Genomic DNA, 25,459 nt, shown 5'->3' on the forward strand with positions numbered 1-25,459 from the left:
CAGACATTTTAAAAACAATCATTAGTAATGACAAAAATCTCAAATAACCATATAGCATGCATTTTGAGCCACCTACCATTCTAAGTGCTTTATAAATATGTATATTAATTAATCCTCATAACCTTGTAAATATGGTTCCATTATTATCCCCATTTGAAAGATGAGGAAGCCAGGCACAGAAAAGCTGAATCACTTGCCCAAGTTCACACAGAGTATTATAGTAGAGCTGTGATAAGGACCAAGGCTGTCTTCCTCCCTCCAGAGTCTGTCAGAGTTCTTATCTACTGTGCTCCACTTTTCCTCCCTCCAGAGTCTGTCAGAGTTCTTATCTACTGTGCTCCACTGCCTGTCAAATACACACACACACACACACACACACTCTGTTTTACATAACACTTTTTAAAAATCCAAATAAATGTAATCGTCAATATGTCTCATTCTGCAATTTGCTCTGTTCACTGAAAACTGATCTATCCGCATGGATACGTGGAAAGCTAATTCATTCCTTTTAACTGTTGTAGCATATTCCATGGTGAGAGCATGCCACATTTAGTATTAATGTTTACCCCCACTCTTATGAGGGGTAGTTGAACTGTTGCAGTTTTTTTCTTCATTCTAAATGATGCTGTAAAACAGCATCCTTGTTCAGACTGCCTTGGCTGTGCGGGAACTGGGAGAGGGTCTCTGGAATCCAGAGAAATCTTCTCACAGGGCTCAGAGAGGAGGTTAAGTTCACATTTTCTTAGATACTGCTCTGTCATTCACCAAAGTAGCTGTAACACTCCCATCTTTTTTTTTGAGACTTGAATTTCAAAATATGGCAAACATCTGTCAAGGGCAGTTTATTATAAAGTGGTAGAGGAATTCATGAGGCCACACAATAATATCCAAAACTCAAAATAGTTATCTACTCATAGTGGAAGCTCTTGAAAGGGGCTTTGTTTGATTGTTTGTTTGCTTGCTTGCTTGCTTGCTTGCTTGCTTGTTTTGGGCCTTAACTAGGGAAATACACAGCATGGCTGTCATGCACTTGAGCCTTTTCCCCTGTCTTCCTTAAATTCTCTACTGAGGCTAACAGTGCTCTAGGGCAATAGGGAAGATGTTTAGAGAGCCTTCTGAAAGAGAGTCTTCTCAGTTTAATTTAGTTCAAGGGATGCAGAACATCACAGTCCCCTTCCCCTTTCCAGAATATCAAAGAGCAAAACCACTGTTTTCCTTTCTATAATTTTGCAAATAATCTAAATGACTCCTTTCAAAGCCAAAACATCTTCCCCTCAGTAATGAACGGACACCCCTCATTTTTAGCTGTGGGGCTCAAGCATTAATTAGTTGCAGGAAATTAATTCTTAAACCAGAGAACATGTTTGCCGCAGAATCCACTGATCTATTAATGAAAGGCTTGCCTCTCTGAGATTGTAGCCAATTTGTTCATTCTTTCATTGGTTCCACTTTTCCCCCAAAAGGAATAATATATGAACTCCAACTACAAGCACCATGTTTTCTATGAAATGGCCCGTGACATGCCAACTACATATTCATGTCATGACTGCATACATTTCTCTCCACCCTCTTCCTCTGCACCCAACATGCGCAAACATAAATCCTTCCATGCAGAGACATTTTTCATATCTGTCCAGTCTTTTAAGACAGACGACTTGAGAATAGACTTCCCGCACATACCTTTGTGAGGGGATACCATCTTTCTCCCAGACAAGAACTTTTCCAACGGGAATTGATCAGGGCTCACCTTTCATGACTGAGTCTTCTTGGGCGTCCTTGCTGACCTCGTAGACCCTTTAATTAATGTGCAGAGCAACACACGAAGGGCATGGCAGACTCGGAGCCCAGCTTTACATTCAGTCTTTCTGAACCCTGCCCTTGCTTTTCTTCAATGCAGAAAACAGTTGTTGCTTTCAAAAGACCACTTATTTAAGCAGCCCTTCCCCTTGTCTCCATCTGGCTGGGATCAGTTTCCATAAGAGGATCTTGGGATCGTGCCCCTCTTCTTTCTTAAAATGTTGGCCTCCCCAGGATCATCCCTGCCTTTCCCATTCAGACGATGAGCCGCATAAAGAATGTTTGTCAAACCTTGGTGAACAGCTGTAGCATTCAAACATGACCCCAGTGCCTCGGCCTTTTTGATTATTTAATCTGCTTGAAGTACAGGGCACCAAAATAAAACTGCCTTCTTAATCCGGCTGTGGCTTCTGAATTCTGTTGACTTATTAACCATGCCGGGTCACCCCTCTTTGGGTTGGGGGATGCTGGACGGGACCCTCACCTGGGGGTCGAGCAGCAGAGCCCGCAGAGTGTGTAATATGAGGACAAATTGGCCTGCTGGAGGCTGACACGGTTTGCACCATGCACTTCTTTGGTCATCGAAGTCTTATTCAGCCAGCATCTGTGGGGATTAGCTGTGTTGACAGGGTCTTGATGCCCTGAAATTCATAGCCATGGTTTCCTTTAGTGGACATCACAACCTTCCTTCTGGTGCCACAAATACTTCTCAGCTGCTTGCTTGCTTGCTTGCCGCCCCCACACCCCACCCACTCCCCAGCCCCCGAGTTGAATTGACCTTTTGGTTAGTGTGACTTTAGAAATACTTCTTAATCTTTCTTCATTTCTCTGATGCTGAGGTCCTGGCCCTTCCCTCATTTTTCACATATAAAACAATAAAGCCGCCCCCTGTGAGCATCAGGCGTCAGTCAACTGTGACTCTTCTCTAATTGAAGCTTCAGGGAACTTTCCCACCAGGGACTGGAACCGTTTCTTTGAATGTGCAAATCCCCTGCCATTTCCTGAGGTGGGGTTTCAACCCCTGAAGCTGCCCTTCTAGATAAAACAAAATGTTCTGCTGTGTGTAACTGTGTGTACGCTTTTATGGAAGCAGCATGAACTGCAATCCTTGGCTCCAGGAGGTATAATTGAGCCATTGGGTTTGGGCTCTGGAATCAGGTGGGTCCAGAGTCGATATTTGGCTCCACCATCACCAGCTGCGTGTCTCCAGGCAAGTGACTTACCCACCCAGAGCCCCATCTCTGACATGGGGACAACATTGGCCCTTACTTTACCAGGCTGTGCCCAGGATTAAATATGGCAGTACACGACATGGCCCAGAGTGTCTTCATAAGTGTTCACAATTTTGCATGAGAAAGGCTTTCAGGACTTGTATGCTGCCAACTTCTGAGGACAACCTGGACCGGTCAGCAGGAGGAATGTCCTGCGGGAGGTCCTGACAGAGGGCCGTGGAGCCTGGCCCTTCGTGCCACTCTGCAGGTACAGAGGGAAGGGGCCCTTTGTGAATGGAAGTTGAAAACATCAAATTTTGATTATTTTCAACAACCTGTACTTTGTGGACTCTTTCATCCTTTGGCCAAGCCCCTTGTCACCCCACATAACCCAGTATATTCATCCTGCCTCTTCCAGAAAGCCCACTTTACCCAACCTGCCATCTTTTGTCCTTCTCTCCAACATTTTTTGAGCATCACAGATACAATGGGCAAAAGTCAGGTGTAGGTGACAAAGCAAGTCAGGTGATGAAGAGCCACTTAAATCTTAAGAACTCAATGATTTCTTCTCTCCTTCCTTCCACTCCCTCCTTCCTATCTATCTGTTTCAGGTGCACAGAATTTAATGACAATAATTTCCATTATTAATGGAAATACATACATAACCATCAATGGCCCCCATTAGCATTCAATCATTAATTTATCATAACACAACAAACACTTGTGAACTTAACACTCCTTCTAAGAACTAGAAAGTTACTAATAACTCATATCTACCTGTGTGCCTCTCTCTTTCCCTGGGGTCAGAAACATTTTTTTGCGAAGGCCAGATAGTAAACATTTTAGACCTTAAGAGCCATCAGTCTCCAATGCAATTATTGGACTCTGCTATTATAGTTTGGAAACAGCCAAAGACAATACATAAATCAATGGGTGTGCCTGCATTCCAATAAAACTTTATTTACAAAAACAGGTAGAGGCATAGATCGGCCCACAGTCTGTGATCTGCAAACTCTGGTTATCCCATCCTCTGGCAACTGCTCTCACTAGTCCACCACCCCACCTGTCACCCACCCTCAACTCCCGCCACCCAGGCAAACATATCCACTCTCCTGTTGCCTCATCTGTCAAATGAGGGGGTTGGGTAAGATGATCTTTAAGGCCTTCTTATGTCCAGAACCTTGTCATTCTGGTCAAAAAGCATAAATGGGATTGAAAGGCACTGTACTTACCAACTTTAAGGGGGCTTAGACAGACAGAGAATTTAAATACCTCTTTAGGTTATAGTGGAGATATTTAGCCGTGTCTATAAGGCCCAACTGGGATCCAGATATCTTAGACTTGGGGGCCTGAAAATGATGAATCTATTGACAGCACAATTGGATGTTGGAGGTCAAGACCCTGGCAGAGAACCAAAGGCAGTCAAGGACACTTCTGGTTAAAAGCTAAATGAAGAAGCACACTTTCATGCTGCTTATTCCCTAAAGTTCTATGGTCCTGGGAAAATCCCAGGCTCTCTGAGCATCAGCATCCTATCTGTAGAATGTAGATAATACCTACCTCGCCGGAGGCAGGGAGGATCAAGTGATACTTAAGTGCCTAGCACATATCTGGTAGAGCAAGAGATCCAAAGTGGCATCTTGGCCAGGCATGGTGGCTCACGCCTGTAATCCCAATACTTTGAGAGGCTGAGTAGGCAGATCAGTTGAGGACAGGAGTTCGAGACCAGCCTGGCCAACAAGGTGAAACCCCATCTCTACTAAAATACAAAAATGAGCTGGGCGTGATGGTGGCCTTCTGTAATCTCAGCTACTCAGGAGGCTGAGGCAGGAGAATCGCTTGAACCCAGGAGGCAGAGGTTGTAGTGAGCCAAGATCGTGCCACTGTACTCCAGCCTGGGTGACAGAGTGAGACTTCTTCTCAAAACAAAACAAAAAACAAAGTGGCATCTCTTACTAGCAGCATGGATTTATAGACTTCAAAGAGTCTGAGCTGGCTGCTCCCACCTAAAACACGAATGCCCAGGAAACTCGTAGAGAAGCCCCAGAGCTAATGGGTTCCTGGCAACATCTGCTTACTGCCCAAGGGGTTTTTTTGGTTCTGTTTTACTCATGCTGACCCCAATTGGGGGTTAAAAGATGGACAATGCACACATGGCCTGGACTGCCCCCCCGGACACTTGGATGTGGAGGCTGATTGATTTATTCCATCTGACCTCAGCCAAGAGAACAAAGGGAGGGTGTGTGATATGCATGCTAATGCTAGGCAGTGCCTTTTCTTTCTCCCTCCCTCCCGCGGTGAGCACATCCAAGAGGTGGCAAGACAGCCATGCTTGCAAAAAGAGGAACCAAGGAGAGATGCTGAATGTCAGCTCAGGCCAGAGCCACTCCTTAAAGAGGAGAACTGCACTATGAGGGGCTCCTGGCCCCAAGACCTGCCAGGACCCCAGGTTCCCACATGGGAGCTAGCTGCAGATGCACCCTTAGAGTAAAATTGTGTTTATAATCACACTGAGATTTCAAAAATTTCCAAGCTTCTGAGACATATTCTTTCGCCCTTTTTAAGCCAGAATGTTTTCTAATATGTTAGTCTATTTACCATTTAATTTCCCTGAAATGAAAAATCAATGATTATTAACCCTACAGTAAAATTGACAATGTCTTGAAATCCAGCATGTAATAGCTCTTTCTCCCAGGCAATATTACACAGGTATTTAAAGAATAAAGGCCAGGCTCAGTGGTTCACGCTTGCAATCCTAGCACTTTGGGAGGCTAAGGTGGGTGGATCACTTGAGTCCAGGAGTTCAAAGCCAACCCAGGCAACATGGTGAAACCCCATCTCTACCAAAAATACAAAAAATTAGCTGGGTGTGGTGGTGAGCACCTATAGCCTGAGCTACTTGGGAGGCTGAGGTAGGAGGATCACCTGAGCCCAAGAGTGGGCTGCAGTGAGCCGAGATCACGCCACTACACAGCAGCCTGGGCAACAGAGTGAGACCTTGTCTCAAAAAATAATAATAATAAATGAAAAAGAACAATTAGAACTAAATATACCCATCTGGGAGAATATTCATAATAAAATGGGAGGCAAAATAAAGCAATTTGAATGGGAAGCATATTGTATAATCCCATTTATATTCAAAAAGTGTTAGAGATGGAGGAATTAACCCTATAAATACGCGTTGGTTTGTCTGAAAATGGAATAAGTGGGAAAGGTCAGTCACCAAACTGATAATGCTGATTACTTGGAGGGGAGACTAAAGAAAAAGAGGGGAAAATAAATGTTTTCTGCTTATACTTCTGTATATTCAACTCGCTACAACAAAAATTAAGAAGCAAGTAAAGGCACATTTCCTTTACTGGAATATTTGAGATGTCTTGTCTTCTAGTGACTGGCTGAGTTATCTGTGTAAATATAGCATGCCTAGAGTTTGCCTCCTCTCTCACCAAGAGGATTAGCCCCACAGGTAACATCTGTCTTTCTCTGCCAAGGGGTCTGTACGTGTGATGAGCCCTTATAACAAATATGAGCATTTCTCCCAATTGTAAGGTCTGCCTTGGTAAAGTCATGGCCAGGTGCTCCTCCATCCCTGTCAACAGGCTCCTCATCCAAACCATGTGGTATGGCGATCTAATGCCAGGGAAGGCAGCCAGGCCTAGTGACAGCTGCAGCCAGGAATAGTGGGGAGTAGGCTAGGCCCTTGGCAGCACAAATCCATGCAGAAATTTCGTTTGGTTAGAAAGAAAGTTTGACATTGGAGACATGTGGATAATAGTGAAAATAGTTTCCTAGGAATTGTGGATGACCAAATGGCACCCAGGTACACAGTTTATACAGAGCTATTTTAAAGTTGTAATATTGTCTTCCCTCCCTCCCTCCCTCCCTCCCTCCCTCCCTCCCTCCCTCCCTCCCTCCCTTCCTTCCTTCCTTCTTTCTGGACCTCTGCCTTTGGATTTACTATCCTATAAGAGATAGAAAAATAAGAAACATAGAAAACTAGGAATATATTTTAAAATGACAACCCCATCAATCATGTATTTAATGCTTACAATGGGGCACATAGTGCTAATAATTTGTATTAAAATTATGCTATTTTAACAAACAACACCCAAATCTCAGTGGTTTAACAGAATAGCTCATTTATTTCTCTTATCACAGTCTAGTTCAGGTTGACAGGGGCCTGGGCTCCATGGTGTCATTCAGGGACCCAGGCTTCTTCCACCTTGTGGCTGTGACCTCTTCTTGGCTCTCAGAGCCCTCTCCATCAGTTGGAAAAGGTACTTACCACTTCTGCTCACATTCTATTAGCCAGAATTAAATCACATGACCATGTCTAACAGCAAGAGATGCTGGGAAATGTTGTCTAGCAGTGTGTCTTGGAAGAAGAGGAGGCATAGCTGTTGGAGATCATAGCAGTTTCTGCCTCCACATTTTATTGCATTATCTCCCTTTAAAGTGACAACAACTCACTAGACATTAAGTTTCAAATGACCTGTTTGTTTCCCATACTTTCTTCAAAACCCACTTAATAGGTTTATTAAGTAAATATTGAATGAATAAAGATATTACTATTACTTTTTTTTTTGAGACAAAGTCTCACTCTGTCATCCAGGCCACTGCAGGCTAGAGTGCAGTGGCCTGGTCTCAGCTTACTGCAACCTCCACCTCCCAGGTTCAAGCAATTCTCCTGCCTCAGCCTCCGGAATAGCTGGGATTACAGGCACACACCACCATGCCCAGCTAATTATTTTGTATTTTTGGTAGAGACGGGGTTTCGTCATGTTGGTCAGGCTGGTCTCTAACTCCTGACCTGGGGTGGTCCACCTGCCTCGGCCTCCCAAAGTGCTGGGATAACAGGCATGAGCCATTGTGCCCATCCATGATGTTACTATTACTTTTAATACAAATTACAAAACAGGGACGGAGAAGATAAAAACTTACCCAAGGTTTACAGCGTTATTTGTTGCAAACACATGGATTGTGAGTACCAACGTTTGGTACAATATTAAGGGAACCTATAGTTGTATTCATTTTATGCCCTAAGGTCATTTTTTACACAACCCATTCTTTTGACATTAAGATGTATATTTAATTATCTGGAAGCTCTGACTCAGGAGGTGAGAACACAGTTCCCTCTTGAGCCGTTCAGTGGAGAACCAAGGCTGCCATACGTTTTCTCTAGTAAGAAAGTGGGGAGGATGTGTTCATCTCCTTGTTTTTTCTTGCCCTTTTGATAAGGTAAGAATTCAGGTTCAAGGAATGCCTAGGATTATTCCGTTTACTGCATATGAATATCAGTGGAGTTTGAACTCCCTTTAGCAGGCCTTGAGTTGCCTGATAAAATTAGTGGAGTAGTGGGTTTGAAATGTATGCCTCCAGCCTCCCTAAAGCTAAGGAAGACAGTGGCCAAAATGTTTCTTTTCGGCATCCACGTTTCCACAGAGCCTAAGACTTAGCCAGGTTCTGTGTAGACTAGAAAAGATATTACATACTGGTTCCTGGTCTTCAAAGAGCTCACCAGTCTGTTTTGTTTTGTTTTTTGTGTTTTGTTTTTGTTTGAGACACAGTGTCACCTGTTGCCCAGGCTGGAGTGCAGTGGCGCTGTCTTAGCTCACTGCAACTTCCATCTCCAAGGTTCAAGCGATTCTCATGCCTCAGCCTCCTGAGTAGCTGGGATTACAGGCACGCACCACCACGCCCCGCTAATTTCTGTATTTATTTTTTAGTAGAGACGGGTTTCACAATGTTGGTCAGGCTGGTCTCGAACTCCTGACCTCAAGTGATCCACCCGCCTTGGCCTCCCAAAGTGCTGGGACTACAGGCATGAGCCATGGTGCCCAAGTCTGGAGGGTGCTATTTAGCAGTTTTCTCATCACCTTGAACCTGTTTTCCATGAGAAGACTGCACGTGATTTTGTTTGAACAAGGTAGGATTTCCCTGACACTGTCTAACTCTCAGGGAACCAGTTCTTAGAAGTCCTTGCTGGGGAACTTCAGATGGTGGCAGAGGTAGACCATCTAAGTCTACCTCTGGGGTAGACTTGCATTTTGGGGGTTAATCCTCCCTATACTGTCAGGGTTAGAGGAAATACAGACTTCCCATTCCAATATCTTCCCAATGTCAGCCTTCCAGCATTCAGTTGTCCTGCACTCAGGACATGTGTAAAGATAAAGATGCATTTCAGATAAGTATGATTAAAGGTAATTAGTGAGCTCATGTGGCTGGTGGAATAAACATAGGCAGATGCTGGTTGACATAAAGTTAATGAAAGAAACAAATGGATCAAGAAACATGGCAGCTTAGGAAGCCTGGCCAAAGCCTCACAGTGACACATTGTTTTACTTAGATCTTTTGAGTGGCTACTTTTGTCTGTGCCCCAGGAATATAAATTGGAATCAAATTCATGTTCGTGTTTGATTGTTTGCTCATGTTAACACATGAAATGAGTGTTTTTTGCAGTTCTTGTTGTTGGGTTTTTATTTGCTTTTGTACTTTTACTATAACGTGATAGTTCAGTTTCTGTAATAGGTTACAATGTATGTTTCATATTTTTAAATTATAGTTTACTGTATGTATATCATGAAGCAATAGCAAGTCTGTGTTATGCTTTTTTCTCTTTAAGGTTTGTTCTATATGAGTTCTTTGATATATACATAGCTTGAAAATGCTCTGGAAAACAGTTTATCTTAAGCAGGACTTAGATTGTAGCCCACATTACACATCCTGCACTTCAGGAATCCCCTTTGTGAGTCCAGTCATTTCATTTTAGAACAGTGTTCCTGCTAAACACATGGAATCTGGAGTGAAACCATCTAGGCTCAAAAATACCGCCTCCAACATTTACTGGCTGTGTGGCCTTGAATGAGTTACTTAACCTCTCTGATCTTTAACTTCATCATCTGTGCAAAGGAACCCAGCTTGCACATTTATGGAAAGGGTTAAACAGTTTTTTATCACGAGAATCATAGTAAAAAAAAAAAAAATCTTTTGCACATAGTAATATACATTAGCTAGTATCTTCTATTATTGTGTCTATAGGTATCAACTAGGTACTTAGATTGTATCTGCTTGAACTAATCTGCTTGGTACAAAAACAGGCAAGTTAAATGCAAAGGAGTATTCTGCCCGTGGACAGAGCTCCCCGTCTTTTCGTATTATAAAGCCTTTGTGTGTGTGCCTAGAATCAAGTGCAATCTCAGTGAATTTGTGCTCTACATATCTCTGCTTGTCATCAAAATCGCTCCACAAACAAAGGAAAGTTGATTGTTAGTATCATGCAACTACCACTTTCATGTGGGATGTTTGTTAGCAAAATAAAGGCCCTGCCTTGACTTTGCTGCAGCCTCCATTCAGGTTTATAATGGGCACCTTCCCCTTCTGGTGCAATACTGATGTTCTCATCTTTTCTTTTAATTCAAAAATCCCATATTGGGTTACCTACTACATGCTCGTGCTGTGATTTTTTTAAGGCTTCCCTGTGGACCTTGTCTCCAGTCAGCCCGTCGCTGGTAGGAGGCCCTCTTTCCCATCCTTGCATAATTAGAGAAAGCATGTAGTCATCTCCCCAGGGCTGCTTAGCTTTCATCATGAAGCATGACTATCAGAGTTTTGAGGTTGATAGGAGTGGAAACATTGTGTTCAACAAGCAAGCTCCTTCATGTGTTGTCAACATTTCATTTGTGATTCTAATGAGGGCTGAGGAGAAAATAAACTCCGTGTATGCTCTCACTGCTACGGCTGATGTTTATAAGTTCCTATCCATGGCCTCCAGTTGCTCCCACCATGAAGGCATCTGGAAAGGCAGCTGAGTGCCGCTGTGTGTGAGGAGATGCTAAGGTGGTTAGATTTGCTGAGCGTGAGCAGTGCCCGTGTTCACCCCTTAGAGACTGGTGTTTCTCTATTTTTGGTGCTTTCCACTTCTGAAGGTGAAAACACCCTTACTTAAAAATAAGGTGTGCTCAAGGGATTCTCATTCTGGACCCCTTTGTGTGTATTCTTTCTTGATGAAAGAAGTATCTACTGAGCGTTCCCTACCTGCAAAGCTCTGTGCTTGGGAGTGTCATAGGCATCAAAATAAGACACAGCTCAATGAATGGACCTACAGTCCAAATGGCCACTACAGTGTAGAAAGGGGACAGAAATTCATTATACCACTATGCAAATACAGTTGTCCCTCGGTATATGAGGGGGATTGGTTCCAGCAATCTGTGCTTGCACCAGTCCTGCAACTGGCCCTGTGGAACCCACATGTAGGAAAAGTCAACCTTCCAAGTATCCAGGTTTCACATTCCGTAAATTATGTATTTTCCAATCTGTGTATTAGTGGACCTGTGCAGTTCAAACTCGTGTTGTGCAAGGGTCAACTGTATATGAAAAAGTACAGCCATTAAAAGTGCAAGGAAAAAGAGGTGCATGGTTCCATAAGAGAATGCAGTCTGGCAATTCAGCCTGAGAGGTGAGGGCGGGCATCCCAATGGATGTTATAGCCAGGCTGAAATCTGAAGTACTAGCCAGAATTTACCACAGAGAGGGGAAGAGACGAGGGCCATTCCAGGTAAAGGCATGGCATGTGTTACGCTGAGAGGCCAGTGAGATGGCACAGCATCTTAGGGGCTAGCAGAAGGCAGGCATGATCACAGCACAGGGTGAGGAAGGAGCTTGGGCAAGCAGGTGCTGGAGAAGGGGTGAGAGGCTGGTTGCTGTCCCCCACCTCATCTCCCAGTCACTTTATTATTAATATTGAAAACCATCAGTTTTCACCATCTGACCATAACCAGAGAAAAGCCCCTTGCTGTCCTCAGTATGCTTCTCAGAGGAGGTAAAGAGGATGTTGATTTCACAAGCATTATGAAATCCCCGTACACGTTTCTCAGATCCTGAGCTTTGATGTGGAGTTGGCAGTTGTGGGCAAATCCTTTCTGCATGTGTCTGAGGGGCAGCAGAATGGAAGAGTTGCATTCTTACCACATCAGTGCCTGGGTCCAGTGCAGTCAAGGAAGAACCAGCCCTGTTGGGACTCCAATACTGCCTGGATGGGACATAACATTTCCTCCTGTGAGTTTGTGTATATGTTAGTGCAGATGCAAACACTGCAGCAGACCAGAAGTGGCAAATGAGTGTTTACGTCCTGCAACTACCTGCTTTGTGGCCTCATGGCAGCCTTGCTCAGCAGCCCCTGGGGCCATCCATGGCCTCAGAATCCTTTCTAGTCCAGTGCTTGAAGCAGACAGTATTAGATAGCCAGCTGGTGACACCATGATGACATAATCCTAGTTGGTGTTCCTGTAGTATAGATCCTTGCCATTTGCAAGTTTGACTAGCCCAAATGCCCCTAAAGTATATAATACAAAGCCAAGCATCATTTTGCTGAAGGGAGAATTTGAATCATGCCCTGGGAAGCTATTGACCAAGCCCCCTTAGTTACCCCCACCCCCAAATTATACATCTTGATATAGACTCAGTGTCTTCTCCTTGTCCTGTGACCATGGTAATTTTTCTACAGTGATAAAAATAAGTTTTTATTTTTAAAAATGTCTTTCAAAGGAAACACAAAATTTGAGAGCATGTTGAAAAGGTTGTTGTGGTCTGTGCATTTGCACAGGAAACCCATGGCTTGCGCTAGAAATATGATTCTAGAAAAGTCAGGGTTGAGTTTGGGCATGTGGACAGTCCCGATTAGTGTGCCATGGGCAGTGGACATGCTGTTCCGCTGAAGCTGTCCCAGGAGAGCATGTGCATTGGCCTGCAGAAATGAAGTGCTTAGTCCAGAGGAAGTTGATCTGAAAAGGGTAGCACACGTTAGACAGCAAACTGGGACCAAGAGGAAACTGTGATGCTACCTCTCCATTTGGGATAATGAGGCACTGTTATTTAGCAGTTTATTATTTGGTTAGCTTTTCCTCTGTCTAGAAATCCAATTTGTTGGACACAGTGCATCCTTAAATTCTCAAGGCTGAATCCAACATCTGAAACTCTTATAACATTCCAGAAGTTCTCAGACACAGGGTGCTTTACCTGGAAATGATCATGTTCTTTCTCCACCACTCCAGGGTAGGAACTATTATCTTCTACGTCTTACTAAAGAGAAAATTGAAACTTGATGAGACTGACTCACTTGCCTGAGACCCAATTTCTAAGGGGCAGAGCTGGGACTTGAACCCTCATCTGCCTGACTTCAAAGCCTTTGAACTACTCTGCGTTTTTATCTCATCTTATTCTTCCCAGTCCCTTCCACTGGCATGTGGAGAAAAGCAAAAAAAGGGCCAAGACATTCACCTTTGTAGGTTCCCGCTGCCCATTTCTTCAGGGAGGCAGGGCCACAGGGAAAAGAGGGCAGCCTGCTGTCTGTCTGCTGTGGCCGGGGATTGGGCAAAGTGTGCTGGGGCCGGAGGTGGGGAAAGCAAGGCATTTTGTGCAGAGAGTTAGCAATAATCTGGTCCATCCCCCAGAACGGAGCTATCAGTCAGATCTGGGACACATTTGTCATGGCTGTTTCCCTATTCAGAAGCCGCCCCTGCAGGCCCACCCTCTCTTCATTGCTGGGCAGGAAGGAGAGAACTCCCTTTGATCTATAGACCAGTAGCGGGAGAAGCATGGCGTTTTGTGGGCCTGCTCCTGCCCCTCGGCCCACATGATTGTTTGGACAACCACATGAACAAAAGCCGCTGGCCATGCTTGCTTTAGAGCGTCCAGAGTCTGAAGATAGAGCATGCCCTGGAAGAAAGTGGAAGTGGAATGACCACTCCCTTTCCATGATGGAATTCTAGGTCATAATGCAAGAGGACAGGATACCTCTAGGACTCCCATCTGAGCAGATGAGCATCTCAAAAAGAGGGGTGGAAGATGGAGAAGGTGGAGCTGACCTTACAGCCTTCCCACTGGACAGCTCAATCAATCTTCTATGGTCAGGAAAAAACCACACACTCACCACATTGGTGTCCAGTCTCAGGCCACAGCCCCACACTCCCAGTAAGAAGCATTTGCCTGGAGACAGATTAGCTAACTTTTGAGATATGTGCACAGTTTTAAAAGTAGATGGGTAGCTCTTGGAAGACTGCAACTATTTTCTACTTATCCTTGAGAAAGGAAGATTTTTGAGTCAAGTAATTCTGAATAGGGAGCAACTGTCTTCTAAAAATATATTCAACTTCCCTGTAGTGTAGTATACTTTGATGTATTAAAATACAGCTCATCCGACTCAAATTACTGCCTCGGTGCCTAATGCTATAAAATTAAACTATTCCTCACTGATATTTTATTAAGCTCCACCAACATTTCAGACACAGACATCTCACAGAGCTTCGGGCCATGTGTTTTATTTGCTGTCAGGGTGAACTCTGACACCAGTCCGTAAAGCCCCCTCCCCTTGTCTTTATGTAATGCAGCATTTTCAAAAACCTTGCTACAGGCTACTCCCAAACTGTCACTATTGGAAGTGAACATCACTAGTTTTCTGGGTGTGAATGCCTAAAAGGACCAAAAAGAAACAAACAAACAAAAAGGCTGTTGTATGAAAAGTCTTTGTACTCTGGACATTCCTTTTGCATTTATTCTGTGCTTGATATTATTCAGTTTATTTTTGCAGGTTTTGCAGGGGAAGGGGGCTTTTTTGGTGGAATTTTTCTGAAACCCATATGCAAAAAAGGGCATATGTTTATGGACAATGAGTTCACCTCCCTAGCAGGGAGCCAAAGGTATCTGTATGTTTGCATCTTGAAAAATAAATGGATATAGCCATAAATGCCTATCCTCTTAACAAGACTAACTTTGTCATTTAATAAGGGAGATTATTTCATAGATTTAAAACCAGTTAACACATTTAAAACTTGATAAGACAAGGCAATCCTGGTATGTTTCCTGTTCTCCAGTGATTAAAGCAAATCAAACACTGGACTAGGGGAGGTTTTCCATGGTACGAGTAATGCCGTGAATGTTTCTCCTGGTAATGCAATTAGGAAATATTGGCCCCAGTTAATGTAACTTAAACAAAACATGTTGTCCTCGTCAAACTTGTTCAAGTTGTTAAACAGGCAAAGCCTTGTCCAAAAAGTAAAAAAGCAGGGGCATATAGTGTTTCCATGGAAACTCTGTTAAAATACTGATTTGTGGATATGATCATAATCAGCCCCATAATCTAATATGACTGAATTAAATGAAAAAGAATCTCAGTTATGAAGTAAGCCCCCTGTGTGAGAGTATTCTTACACATGCAGAAAACATATGGATCCTGACGGATGCTATTTTCAAACTACTTATTGGCCCAGGGATGGGGCTTTAAGACTCCAGTTTCATCTGTCGTTTTCCCCCTCCATTCATTGTTCATCATTTTTATAATGCCGGGATTATGTGGGTGAGCAGTAAATAAAATCTTAACGACATTTGGGTTTTTCAATATCTATCATTGCTCCCCTCACAATGCCCCATATTGTTTTCATTGTCTTTTGTGACAAGACAACCCATAACATTTAATGGTTTGTGGGATGTTACAAGTTTAAGTTTTATTAAAGTAATAATTTCTTCCTGCTAATGGGATCTTGGTAGAATTCTAACCACGAGGGTTCGCATGGATGTCTTTGACCTCTAGAGGAAGGGACATTAAGTCAAAGGCTAGGATGAGTCCCTTGGGTCTGGGGAGAGGCTTCAGGGACATGCATTGGCCTCCTCCCTGCCACACAGTTCTGCAGCTCTGTTTGCACCTGTCTCGGCTGTAGTAAAAATGGAAACTGCTCACCATGGGATAAACTTCAACCTCGTGAAATGGCAAAGACAGCTGCCTTTCAGTAAACCTACTTGATTTATTTGAAAATCATTCCATCCAGAGATCATCACAAGTGGTATTCTTGGGATCAGTTTCCTTCTTGCAAAAATGCGTCCTCAGTCACGTAGGAACTTCAAATAGGGTTTACCAAGGAAGTGTTGGCTAGAGCCTGGCAATCCTTTGTTACCTTAGCCATGGCATCCCAGAGCATCCGCAGAATGATTTCTGCAACAGGGCAGTGATACAACCGTGTATCTCTGCCCAGGTGTGTCAGTGCTTTTAACACCAGCCCATGGCCCCTTGAAAGTCCCAGCATGGCTAAGACTTACCTTCTGAACAGGCAGTCAGTCAAAGCTCAAAGATTCAGACTCTGGCCCAAGAAGTAGGGGCTGACCTCTCCCCCTGAGTTCTGCCATCCCCTCCCACAGTGGCAGCAGCCTCCACGAGAGCATGCACACCCTCTGATTTGGGCACAGGGAGAAATAAGCGAAGAGGGAAATAGTTTTAGGCCTGAATCTTGAGGCTGGGACCTTGAATCTGATTATATGCTCCTCTTAATGCATCTCTATTTCTAAGTAACTTGGTTTTATAGCAAAGTAATATATGAATGCAGTTTCTAAAACTTAAGTGGTGCTAAAGATGTTTTAAAAAGAAGAAAAAGCAGGAGCCAGGCATAGTGGTTCACGCCTGTAATCCCAGCAGCTTGGGAGACTGAGCCAGAAGGATCATTTGAGGACAGGAGTTTGAGACCAGCCTGGGCAACACAGAGAGGCTCCATCTCTAAAAAAATAAAAAAATTAGGCCAGGCACGGTGGCCATGCCTGTAATCCCAGAGCTTTGGGAGGCCGAGGCGGGCGGATCACAAGGTCAGGAGATTGAGACAATCCTGGCTAACGCAGTGAAACCCCATCTCTACTAAAAATACAAAAAATTAGCCAGGCGCGGTGGCACGTGCCTGTAGTCCCAGCTACTCAGGAGGCTGAGGCAGGAGAATTGCTTGAACCCAGGAGGCGGAGGTTGCAGTGAGCTGAGACTGTGCCACTGCACTCCAGCCTGGGCGACAGAGCAACACTCCATCTCAAAAATAATAATAAAATAAAAACTCAAAATTAACCATGTATGGTAGCAGGTGCCTGTAGTCCCAGCTGCTAGGGAGGTTGAGGCAAGAGGATCACTTGAACCCAGGAGTTCGAGGCTACAGTGGACTATGATCATGCCACTTCACTCCAGCCTGGGTAATAGCAACACGCTATCTCTGGTAAAAAAAAAAAAAAAAAAAAAAAAAAGAGAATAATAACAATGTTTTTTAAAAAAGAAAAAAATCATGCCCTGATCCATCATTCCCAACCCCTATTCTCACTTCCTAGAGGCCACCACTTCCAACTCTCTTAGTGTCTCTATTTCTCACTGGCAAGTTAAGATTGCCGTTTTTTAGTTAATTTTGGACGTGTATTTACTTCCTTTAATACATGGTGCTTTGGACTTTTTACACCGGCTCATCCTGCCCTCTTCCTATTCCACCAACATGACTGTATGCCCATTTCATTGTTCTTAATTAATTAGTCAGCGAATATATTATTAGGACAATCTATGTACATTCTCTATTATTTTAATAGCATGGTATGTGTTTTCTTTTTTATGATATTTTTCCCTGGATTAGAAAATCCCCTGGTCTTCTTATTGCTTGGTTTTCCTTCTACTCATCTTAAATTTTTCCCCCATGTGTTTCATCAGATGTCTCAAATATGTATTACTACTATTTTCTAAATGTTTGGTATTTCTGCCTATTTCATCTTGCTTTGGTGAGATCTCCCTCTCTGTGTCATCCTATTTCAGTCCGGACTAATAGCTCTCTAGGTTTGCTGGGCATGCAGGCACCTAAGACTTCTCTTCCCTATTTTTCTCTGTCATCTCCCCCTTTCTCCTAAACCCTCATGCCTTCTTTTTTTGACTTAATTTCTCATTTAGGTGGTGAACATTTTCCAGTAGTTTACTAAGAAAGGGTGGTAAAATTTCCTCCGACCTTGTAGCTCTGAAAAGGTCTTCATTCCATGCCTTCATTTCCTAACCATTTGACTGGACATAGAATACCTGGCTGAAAATCATTTTGAATTTTGAAGGCATTGCTCCATTTTCTTTTGACTTCCTGTGTTGTTTAGTAAGTCTGGTATCATACCATTTCCATATCCTTTGGTAGGAACAGGATTGCCCAGCCTCCACCCTAGAAGCTTTCTGCATGTTCATTATGCCAAGATGCTGTGAGTTCACTTCATTCATTGTGCTGAGGACCTACGAACTCTTTTGCTTTAGAAATGCATATCCTTCAGTTCTAGGAAATTTTGTTAGAGTATTTTTTAGGTCTTTTTGTTTTATTATCTGCCACGTTTTCTTTTCCCAACATATATCTTTCTACTTTTAAATTCATTTGTATGTTTTGACTGTTTTATTTTAAATTTCCCAGGGTATTTATTTATTTATTTATTTATTTATTTATTTATTTTGAGACGGAATCTCACTCTGTCGCCCAGGCTGGAGTGCAGTGGCATGATCTGGGCTCACTGCAAGCTCTGCCTCCCGGGTTCACGCCATTCCCCTGCCTCAGCCTCCTGAGTAGCTGGGACTACAGGCGCCCACCACCCTGCCTGGCTAATTTTTTTGTATTTTTAGTAGAGACGGGGTTTCACCATGTTAGCCAGGATGGTCTCGAACTCCTGACCTCATGATCCGCCTGCCTCAGCCTCCCAAAGTGCTGGGATTACAGGCGTGAGCCACCGCGCCCAGCCTCCAAGAGTTATTTTTTATAGCAGCCTTTTCTTGTTTCAAAGACACAATAACTTCTTTTATCTCTGAATATATTGACTGTAGTTAGAGCTGGGTGTGTGTGTGTGTGTGTGTGTGTTTGCTGTCTCTGCTGTAACACTAACTCATTTAGTTGTATGTTTTTCTTTCTTTTTTCAAGGTGAAGGCTCTCCCCAAATATCTGTAGCCTAGTTCACTTTTAAGAGTGAGGCACTAAAATGCAGATTGAAAGTTTCTCCACAAATAGACTTTACTATTGGGTGAATCAATGAAAACTTAGCCAAACTGGAGAATGGGGAAGATGACAGTAATTCTAGGGCTTGTTTGGGGGCTATAAGCTTGTTTGTCAGCATCTGAGAGCTGGGCAGGGAAAGGAAGGTTAGGAGTTCCCATCAATCAGCATGCAGGTACTCATTTTCCCAGTTCAGCCCCTCCTCCCTCCCTCATCTGAACATTAGCAGTTTTTCGGGAATATATAAGTTGGTGTCTGTGGCATGTGCAGAAGAATACATGGTGTTGATACCTGCTAGTATTGTGCCCTCCAGTCTGTCTGTGGCAGTGGTTAGAATTGCCAGGGGATCTGGCTCTCCGAGCCTTACTCTGTAGTATCTTGGCCTTGAAAGTGGCCAAGTAGGGCCACCCTGTCTTCAAATGCCATCTCTTTTTTTGACCTCTCTCTCCTGTATCCAGCCCAGGCATGTATCTCTTTTTCCCTAGGAGCCAATGAGTGTCTCCAGAGCAAGAACAATGTCTTTTAGGTGCCTATCCATAGGAAATACAGACTTTGAGGAGGCCTGGACTTCTTTCCATTCCCTCCCACTTATTAGCACCATAACCTGGGGCAAGTTATGTAAGTTCTTCAAACTTTAGTGTCAGTGCCTCTCAGCCCACCCAATGGAATCTCAAGCTTATCCAGTGCAGTCAGTCCCCAGCCCCACCAAATGCAGGTATGACAGTGGTTCCCTATCACTACCCCCATTAGGTGTCTATAGGCAGCCTTGCTTTTTTCAAGATTATAGGTGTCCTGGGACATTGTATGTTGGGAATCAGGCAGGGACCAGGCAGGGTTTGCAGCATGCAGAGAAGTTACTTCTGCCAGGTAGTCAGTGGGCAATGCAGCAAAGCTGAGGTAATGCCAGGCGTAGGTAGGGTGGTGGATGGCGGGGGCCATCCTCGTTGGAATAAAGGAGGAGGCCTGACCTCTATCCCGGCTCCTGCTCTTCACAAGAGTTCTTTGCCACACTTATTCGCCCAGCTCTTTCCAAACAGCAGGAAAACGAGTACCCTGCCTCATTATCACATTTCCTTGGTTCTAAGATGCCATAAATAGAAGTGGAAGCTGCTAAGGAAATAAAAAGCAGTGTGCATTGATGTGCCTGTCCTGAAAGACTCTCAGTTCTATGGAATTCCACATCAGTGTCTTAGCTTCTCATGTTCTTTCCCTGCCTCTCACTTTGCCTGTTAATGCTTACCTCCACCCCTAGCTTCAGGCTGCAGGTTAAAAACCATTTCTCCCCCAGTCCCCAGGACTTGGTTGAGTGCCCCCTCTTATACTCCTGTACCCATCCTGTACATGTCTTCAGACCACCACAATGGTTATTGGTTGCATAATATCTGTATGCCTTCAGAGATTTTAGCCCAGGGAACACCTGAGCTGTCACATCCTTCACTGTGTCCCCAGCACAGAGATCCTCAGTCAGTATTTGTTGGATGAAGAGAATATAGAGAGGGGAAGAAAATGAAAGGAGGGGGGATGTGAGGGCCGTTAGCAGCAGGAAAGAAGAGAAAGCCTCTTAGAAACAGCCCTTCCAGTGGAAAGTTTGACTTAACGAAGAAGAGCAGGTTACTTTCACCAAGGCCTTGTTGCAAAATGCCAAATAATGACAGGAGAGCCGTCCTTTCATGGGAGCTGGGTGCAAAGCTGGGGGGAGCTAGCATTTTGCCCAACCTCAGAAAAGCATGTTGCTTTGCTCTCTTCTCCACTGGATGCAAAGAATCCAATCCTTTCTTAAACACCCGAAATCATGGAAGAAATGAAAGGTAAGACATATAACTTTGGAAGTAGATGTGGTTTATTAAAAAAAAAAAAAAAATCATGGGACCATTTAGTCCCTGACTGAGAGTACTCTTAAGGCATGGAGCTGTAGTGTGAATGATCTTTATCTGTAATTGTAACACTGTGTCAACAAAAATAGTTAAGCATTATGAAAAATTAATCTGCCTGTGACCATAGTGCATTTAAGATGATTAGAATTACCTGGAGAGCCTTAGACAAGTAATTGGGTCATCATTAATCTTTTCTGGAACCCCATAATGAAAGTGATCTTCCATTCTAGGAAAATACTATAATACCAAAACTAACAATTACTGAGCTCTTACTGTGTTCCAGACACTGTGCTTGATCCAGTTTTCATCATCATAATCTTAAAGACTGAGCAGAGGCGGGTTAAGTAACTTGCCTAAATCCCTTCCACGGCTGGTAAGTGGGATCACTGGATTCTAATTCTGAGCCCACCTTTACTCTATGCTGCCTCTTAACTTTTCCAGTAGACCAAGAAACAGAAGAAAAGGGTGGAATAATCTTCCAAGCAGTGCTAATGCAAACCTAAGAGACAGAAAACAAGGTGTATAACAGGCTCTGGTTAGGACTTGCTGAGCAGGGAGAAAGAAAAAGAATACCAGGATTCCAGGTGATCTCAGCTGGCATCTGCCAGTGCAGGATAGGACTTCTCAGGAGGCACTGAAGCATTCTCATGTGTACCTGCAGGAGAACCCATACTGTGGAGTCTGTGGGTTAGCAGCATATATCCACAAAATTTTGAGTGCTAGATGTCCCCACAGTGGCCTGATGCCCTGGGAATAGGCCTGATTATAGTATGGAGATAGTGGAGACTTAGTAGCAGGCAAAGGAAATTTTTGCTCTGGCTATACCCCATGAAAATAAGAGGTCCTGACTCTTATCAGTCAGGACTCGGTCTTGGGAACGGAAGTTACCCTATGTATTCCAAATATGAAGGGCTTGGATGCTAGCCCTAAGGCAACTAGAAGCTTTTATAATCATTGCAATGTTTGGGGATGTGGGTCAGGAAGCATCCATGTAAATGGTTCTCTAGCACTCACTAGGGAGCTGCTTCAAACCTCACATCTGCCAACAAATTTGCCTGCAGCTGCCTCCAGAGCAACATGGCCTCTGTCTCTTTGCTGCCTTCTAAATCTAGCACTAGCTCCTTATTGGCAAATGCTAATCTGGAACCACACATGGGGGAGATTCCAGGAAATGCAGTCTTGGCCTTTCTCCTTCAATACAGGGCAGACCTTCTACGGAGGAGATGGTGATGTCCAGTTGAATATCACCCATCAAGTGCTGTCGACCTTCCTATGACCTCAAATTACAATGACATTCTATTTCTACTTCTCCTCTCACCCCCAGCTCACTTTCCCCTGGTTGTCTTGACTAGGGAGTGAGATAGGAAACTTTTTGACTGGGAAAGTATGTGTGATGTGAGCCCAAGGTCCATTCCAGGTGACCTCTTGAGAGCCCATCCAGATGAGTAATTCTCTCACTGTGTCACCTCACAGCTGACCTCAGTAAAAACTGGAAGATTCTTGATAATTGTCATTAGAAAAAAATTAAAATGCTCCCAAGAGGTTAGCAACTAGGCCCTTCATGGGCATATATGTGTTTGCCTTCTTCATTGTCCAGAACTTGGTTACTAAGAGCAGTTCAATGGCCTATGTACATTCAACTAGTATGGGCAAAGGTAGCGTCTTCCTGCAGTGGTTTCACCATGAGCACCTCTGCATGATCAGCTAACTTGGTACAACTGGATGATGGTCATGGTTGCCAGGCACACTATGCTGGAAGGATGATGAGACTCCTTGGAAGGAATACTAGGTTTCATGAGAGACACTTGACATGAAGTAGGGAAGGGCACCATTCATGCCACAGATTTGCCTTTCATGCCCATGCTGTTGTCAGCTATTGTATTTGACTGTCTGCATGGAGGTGCTTATGTGACGGATCTCTACACATGAAGATAATTTGCTCATCTCCTACCAAACTAGACTACAGTTGCATCTGCCAGGAGCTGTTTAGTGCAGGCAACAACCACCAAACTCAGATTGGTTTAAGCAAAATCAGTAAATTAAAGGAAGTTGATTATTTGATTATTTGGGGATGGTTGGAAATACATTGTTTCATGTAACTAAAAAGTCCATAGTTATAACCAGCTTCAGGTACAGTTGGATCTGGGGCTCAGCTGAAATCACCAAGTTTCTCAGTCTCTTGTTTTACTTTTCTTTGTGTCAGCCCTGTTCTCAAGCAGGCCTTCCTCATCCAGTGCCCCCAATATTCATCTGAGCAGATTGGCAAACTCAGTGGAAAGAAACCCCCTCTTTCCTAAAAGTTTCAGTTCAATGTCCTGGGGCTTGTTCTCCTTGATATGGTTTAGGTCAGTGCCTATCACTTTGGCACAGGAGCATAGGATGCATCCCTATGCCTAGCAGGTGGAGGGTTAAGCCTACACATGCCACATGGACTGGAAATTGGAGTCATGACAGCTCCCCAAAGGAAATGGTCTAGGTGTGGATAAGGAGGGAGGGTCTCTGCTGCTGAAAAAAGGGGACATGCGTGCTCAGCTGGCAAAAGTAACAGCTTTCTATTATTCCAGCTCAGCTGGAGTTCAAATTAGTTTGAGCCATCTATGAATCACATCAGGCAAGTTGCTAGCCTCTTTGGATCGTTCATTATTGGTTTATGAAATAAGCAGGTTGGGTTCAATGGCCCACTCCACCATTCCAGCTCTGAACTTGTGTAAATCTACCCATTGATGCCATACCCAAGGGGCAGCACTGGAATCAGGGTACATTATCAACATTCTCAAGCGCATTGGTCACTTATTTCAGGCCTAATTGTGTTGCAAACAGTAGCCTGAAAAACCGCCCAACATCGTTGGTCAGGGCCTCAGAAAAATTCAGAACTGGTTTTGCAGGGGCACACTCCACAGAAGTGACTGTGGTCTCTGCCACAGATAGATGCATCCTTAGGCTCTTGGATGGAAGACTTTTTTTGCCTGTGATTCTTTCTGAAAACTGGGCCCCTGCCAAGCTCATCTGGCATGCTGTGCTCTGGGTAGAAGTAATTATTTTTATGAGGCATTATTCATGTCTAGTCTACCTGAGGGCCACCCCAAATAATGTTTCTCTAGCTATTAAAGGCTTCATCAGGCATGCAGAGTCTCTAGTAGTTTCCTTTAGGGGAAAAGAAAAAGATTCGTCTTGAAGTCTACCACCTCCAATGGCAATTTGCTGTGCATTTCAGGGCCATGCTAAGTGGTTGGCACCTGAAAAAAGGGCAAAGTCTTTTTCTTTCAAGTGCAGCTGGAAAATGGGAGTCATAAGTGAAAAGTAGGGAACTGGGAGAACTATTTCCATACAGCCGAGGTAGCTTTCTTGTTTTGTTCTGAGCTGGCAAACTTCAACATGCTCAAGCAATGTTTTGTCAAATTTCTTAAATGCTGAATGTGGCACTGGCCCAAATGAACGTACATGTTATTTTAGTGCTGGGAGAGATTTATTTTAATGTACAGATGCAGCCACTACAAAGGCCCCTTTTAATCTACTGAGGGCTCTGTTCCTTGCTCTTTTACTCTTTGCAACCCCCTCCTCATTTTAGGGAACCTGTGTATGCTGTGAAATTGCAGTGTTCCTTCCTTCCCTCTTCATCTTGCAAGGCAGCGATATAATGCTGACAATAATTATAATTAAGATGCTTTATGCAAGAAGAAGCAGTTTGCAATGCTTCCTCCTGTTTCCCAGCCTACCAGCAATTCAAAGAATGCTGCTTGATCAAAGAAAATATGCCAACAGGAGAGTGGACCTGCGCAGCTCCAGGCTGTGGCAGGGCAGCCTCAAGAGTTTTCCTTATCTAGGACCCGGGTTCTCTACTCACGAAAGGAACCCGTTCTTTTACTGCTCGGCTGTGAGATGGGAAATCCATCAGTTGAGCTGAGCCTCAGATACCAATATCTTGCACCTTGATCGGGGCCAAAATAAACGGGAAGGGACGCACAGAGGAAGCATGGTGACATGTGAGGTTTGCCTGAGCCAAGTCTGTGCTTTCAAGGCAAGAGCAGGAGAGGAGAGCCACAGACAAGATGGGGTGAGAGGGAAAATAAAGAGGATACTCACTGGGCTCAGTGGCAGAGGGGAAACTGAAGCCAGGACAGTCCTGAGTCTTCTCACACCCAAGGCTCCTTTTAAATAATCATTTGTAATATTCCCTTTACTATCTCCAAATGAAATTCATAGAAAATGTAACTTGTTTTCCTATATGCTGCCAAAAAAATCTACAGAACGCTCCAACTATAATATCAAGAACTAGTTGAGAGTTGTTTATAATAGGAAAATATATATTGTAATATTTTGGGGCATAACTACAAGATAATACAGAATAAAGTAGCTAGATGCTTGTGCTGCACTTCGGTGCAAAATCTGTCAATGCAGTGGCCACTATGTAGACATCTCACCCACAAATCCTGCCAGATACCTCTGTAATAGCTAAGCCGCAGACAAGATAAAGAAGACCCATCTCTCTTTTTCACAGCACTATAGTAATGTTTCTAGAAAATTCCATGTGCAAGACATACTTTGTATTTGGACATAAAACAGAGTTCCAAGCAATCAATACCATTAGGGACATGGAACTGTTCTTTGGTGCGGGGCCCGGGGGCAGTGGGGTGGGGGGCTGCTGTCCTGTGAGTTGTAGGATTTCAGTTACTGTGAACTTGGAAGCATCTCTACAGACTTCCAGAACAGACCCCTAGGGGGTGACGCAGCCCCACTGAGAACCACAGGAGAGCCTGGGAGCCACAGGGCGGCTGGCTCTGAGTCAGGC

The 25,459-nt window shown here is 43.9% G+C and overlaps 1 protein-coding gene across 3 annotated transcripts in view; it reads left to right on the forward strand.

The window, feature by feature from the left end:
• The window catches only part of CACNA2D3 (calcium voltage-gated channel auxiliary subunit alpha2delta 3), a 943,155-nt gene that overhangs the window by 796,227 nt on the left and 121,469 nt on the right, over positions 1-25,459 (forward strand). The gene's annotated exons all lie outside the window — the stretch shown is intronic.

Source organism: Pan troglodytes, chromosome 2 (assembly GCF_028858775.2).
Source record: "Pan troglodytes isolate AG18354 chromosome 2, NHGRI_mPanTro3-v2.0_pri, whole genome shotgun sequence".
NCBI lineage: Eukaryota > Metazoa > Chordata > Mammalia > Primates > Hominidae > Pan > Pan troglodytes.